The 4,665-nt window shown below is 46.6% G+C and overlaps 1 long non-coding RNA gene across 1 annotated transcript; it reads left to right on the top strand.

The window, feature by feature from the left end:
• The first annotated feature begins 2,312 nt into the window (after nt 1–2,312).
• On the top strand, nt 2,313–4,288 carry LOC113957712. Its single transcript, XR_003531277.1, has 3 exons — nt 2,313–2,335; nt 3,765–3,828; nt 4,193–4,288. It is a non-coding gene; the product is annotated as an uncharacterized LOC113957712 (long non-coding RNA).
• The last annotated feature ends 377 nt before the right edge of the window (nt 4,289–4,665 follow it).

Consider the following 4,665-nt stretch of genomic DNA (forward strand, 5'->3'; position numbering starts at 1 on the left):
GGGCTGACCAGAGATGTGCGTGTTTTCCTGGTGTGGGTCAATGCAGAGATGACAACCAGGGGCTGGTTAGGAGCAGAGGCAAGATGGCAAGACAGAAATATGAGTCCTTGTACCCATAATAATCAGCTTTGTCTTTCTCCAAATGACAAACAAGTGTTTAAAGAGAAACTCATCCTCTTCCCTGGGTGGCTTTGGTGGTCTGGAATAGACTCCAGGAATTGCTTCCAGTCAGCCGTCTGTTCCTACACTCATCTTGTGAGTAGTTGATGCCCCAGATCTTAGAGGAATTTAAATGGAAAAAGGGCAAAAAGGCTAATCCAGGGAGGGAGCCGGGAAGACATTTAGAAGCAGGAACATAGTAATGCAAAATCACTCTTCCCAACAACACTTTTAGTCTCCTCCCTAGGACCAAGGATTAAATGGAACAGAGAGCTGTTGTGATTTGGCTTCTGTTCTTCACATGTTGAATTTTATTTTCCTATTTCATTTTTTATTGTCTTTTTTTTTTTTTTCATTTGGGAAGTGACCCAAGAAACTATGTTTCCCACATAGCCATTTCAAAGGAAATTTGATGCTGCAACAAGGACCCTGGGGGAAACACTTTGGGAAAATAGCACCAGCTCTGTCCTTCCTTTCTTTTTTTTCTTAGGAAAAAAAAAGAAAAAAAGAAAGAAGGGGAAAGGGAGAGGAGCCCTCAGTGTATGGAGACATGAAGCTGTGGAGATTGTGTTTCAGAAAAGCAGGCAACGTGGCTGCTTCCTCCTGCTTTTTGAGCCAAGGACTCTCAGCCTCTGCTCAGTCACAGAAATATCTCACTCTTCAAAGCCTATACTTTTATATTCTCTTTTTTATTTTATCCCTTTACCTTCTTGCCCCCACTGGAAGGCTCCATAAAACCTCTCCTGACTTGTCTCAACATACCACAAAAGCTTCTGCCCATTTAAAGATGGAGATGTTATTCCTTCTAGTCTTCCCCAGGAGACAAAAATTTTGGTGGGGAAAAACACCATGCTGTGGTCAGGCCCTCCTTGGCAGCCTCCTGGAGGTCCAGAGACTGACCTGTTTATGCCAAGGACTGGCATTTTCAGGTTAGGTAGGCTCATGCACCCTGCACATCTAAGTCTGCCCTCAGAGCAAAGATCTCCATGTTTTCCAGGATCACAGACTGATTGCCCAACACAGCAGTAATGGGGACTGTGAGTACCCTTCAGGGACTGATCTAAACATTCAGTATCCTGAATAAAAGGATTCCCGTCCCCAGACAGCCTCTGCAAAATGATCTCTCCCAGTTGTGCTGAAGTAGGCTGAGCTCAGAGAAAGGAGGGAAGACCCTTTCCCCAGGAATGTGTCCACCTGTTTAACTTGCCTTGGATAACTGAACAAGGGCTTTGATCAAAGCCACTTGGCATGAGTACCTGTCCCGGCCTATGAAATGCAGCTTTGCCCTGCCAGCTTGGAGATACATAATGCTGGAGGCTGGAAGGAGCGCAGTTTGTGAGGGATATCCTTCCTGGATATCCCTGGTTGGATGAGCAGAGAAACAGACACCAAGAGTTTGCATCTGAGCTGCTTGGCCCATGCAGCTGCTGGGCTGTCTGGGCTCAGACAGCTCTGGAGTCACCAGCTCCAGCAGTGGCAGGAGGGTTAGTGGGACTGAGAGGGTCAGTGGGTCTGGAGGCTGCAGGAATGGACTCTTGTCTTACACCCTGCAAGGGGCTGTGACCCAGTGGGTCAAGCAGGACCAGAGAAATGATGGTATTTTACCAGTCCACTTGCTGTCATTCTGCTTTGCGGGGTGGGAACCAGGGTAATGCTGCCCCAGGTTGTACACACGTGCGCTGAAAAATCCAACAGTTGCCAAAATATTAATCTTTGGAATTGTCTACCCCTACACTTAATACTCATGGTAACCCAAAGAGTACTGCTGACTGATATTGCCAGCCTCGGTGGATTTATCGCCTCCACACAATGAAAGCCTTTTCCATCCTTATGCCCCTGGATGCATCTTCTGTGTGCCTTCTGTGAGAGTGTTCCTACCCAAAGGCTGGGAGCTGTCTAGTGGAAAGACATCAGGAATCATCTCCCAGTTCCAGTCCTCACGCTCTTGCACAGTGTGAACTGAGAAGTGCTGCAAAAAGAACGTTTTTGTGCCACAAGCCGCTTGCAGCAGCATCCTTGGATCCCAGGGGATCACTGAGTGGGAAGGGCTGCCGGTGCCTGCTCTCCAACTGTCCTTCACCATGCCATCATGATGATGGCACAGTGTCCAGATGACACAAGGGCGTCCAGATCTGCCACTCGCACAGCCCTGCATCCCAAAGGGATGTCAGAGCAGGTGGGCAGCTGAGCCCTGATCTTGTGGAAAGGGTGTGCTGACGAAGGCCCGAATGAGACATACAAAATAGTTCCTCCCCTTTAGCACAACTCTTGTTCCTTCCACTCTCACTTCACACAGCTCTAAAGCGCCAGTGTAACCCCTTACAAGACCCTCAAGGTCTATTCAGACCCTGAAATTCCCTCAGGCTGGCAGTCTGCCCCTATACACCACAAAGTACCAAAAGGCCGAACCTGCTCCCCTGTAGCTGAGCAGTCTGCCCATTTAATAAAAACATGGAATACTTTGGGTGGGAAGGGATCTTTAAAGGTCATTTTTTTCCAAGCCCCCTGCAGTGAGCGGGGGTATATTGAACTGGATCAGGTTTCTCAGAGCCCTGTTCAACCTGGCCTTAAATGTTTCCAAGGATAAAACATCTACCACCGCTCTAGGCAATCTGTGTCAGTGTTCCACTACCCTTATTGTAAAGAGTTTCTTTGCTGAATCTAGACTGAATATCCATCTGTTTTGTTTAAAACCACTCCCGTTGCCCTATCGCTACAGGAAAGCACACTTCCCTTGCTGATGAGACTTCAGGAAAAGTCTGCTTGCTGGGTGGAAGCCATCACTAAGCCCCAGCCCTCTCTTCCACGACCCCTGCTGGTGTCCAGAACATGTGACCGTGCATTTTCATATTTCCACTGATTCCCTCAGGTTGAGCCTTGATAAGCATCGCACATGCAGGAGGCTGGAGCTGGCAGATCAGGAGACTGCAGGAATCATGGGTGTGGCCACAGAGACATGGGAGGTTTCCTCTGCCTGTATGAGGTTGTCCTGGGTGCGCACACGGATTTCCAGGGTGAAATCCATTGTTTATGCTGGGATTCAGCTCAGCCACACCAAGTAATACAGCCTGACAAGCTTCACCTGCTTCCCCTCCCACCGTCCAGACAGCGAACCCCAGCCCTGCCTCAGCAGGGATGTCTGTTTCAGAGAGGACAAGGCTTGACAGTATCTAGTACACTCTCTTGTCCTCTGCAAAGGATTTTAGGTAAGGACAGCTTTTTTTTTTTTTTTCCCCATTTATAGTTTCACTCATTGACAACGGACAGAGATCCATGAGATTAATTTCATGGATTCCTCCAAACAACTGTGACTCAGTAGCAACTTTCAAGTGCTCTCAACCTGGTTGCACCTGAGTAAGTGTCCTGGAGGCCTGATTTGCTTTCTTCCCATCTACCTGGGTATTTCAAACATGCCTGAATCGCTTTATTTCCATCCACCTGGGTATTTCAAACACGCTACCACCACAGCATCTCCATCTCAGTTTATCTCCACATCTTATTGCATATTCCCAAATGACGTTGAATAATGTGCCTGCGATATTACTTTTTAAGTAACCTTAATTGTCTGATTTTGATTTGTGTTTAAATTGCACTTTTCCCTGCAGCCTGAGAGGTATCAGAATTATACACAGAGGATTTTGTTGGAAAATGTTTCTGTATACTCCTTCGGTGAGCATTCCTGTTGGAAGGTATATGCACGAGGGGGCAGAATTAAAGCTTCTGGGGAAAGATCAACCTCTGAGTTTCCTGAGGTTTATGAAATTAAACCCTCACATTTAACATTGCACTAAAAGAGAGCTGTCAGGTTCTATTTCACATATGATGTTGTTTTTGTGAAAAGTGCTTTTTACAAAACATATGGCCAAAGTAATTGTTTGAGGTTGGGAGGGTAGGAGTGGGAAGAGGGAGTTATTCCAGGGAAAATATGTCTTTTGAACAGCCCTGACCTGAAGAATTTGTAGCTGTCAGTTAATGTATGTAAATGAAGCTGAGTTCAGGGCAGCGATATTTGCTCTTCTGTTTTCTTTGCCAGGAGGGAAGGAAGCAAAGGGAAGTAGGCTGCTCAGAGGAAAGCATGATGCAATGCCTCAGCACAAGTCATGGACACCTTCCATGGCTCCAGATCCACCTCAAGCTGGGCTGAACAACCACAGCCCAACTGGTGAAGGCCTGTTTGCACATGGGTGCATTTAATGAGCAACACACTCTGTTCATTACATGCCTTCTCTTTAAATCATAAAAGACTTCATGAAGGCTTTTCCTTTCCAAACATATGTAGATTGGTTGCTCCCCTTTAAGGTGGCTTTTGTGTGCACACCAGAGAGAAATGCTCAGTCAGGCTGAAGCTCGGGGCTGACATCAGTGGGAGCTTTCGTTAATTGAATTACTGTTTTGTGGCAGAATGTTTTAAAAATAAGCGGAAATGTCCCACATACTTTTTTGGCTGAGAGATCAAATGTATCCAAAGGAATTCAATAATATTCCTACATCTGTGAGTCCTGCCTG

Source organism: Corapipo altera, unplaced genomic scaffold (assembly GCF_003945725.1).
Source record: "Corapipo altera isolate COAL_440 unplaced genomic scaffold, ASM394572v1 61045, whole genome shotgun sequence".
Lineage (NCBI taxonomy): Eukaryota > Metazoa > Chordata > Aves > Passeriformes > Pipridae > Corapipo > Corapipo altera.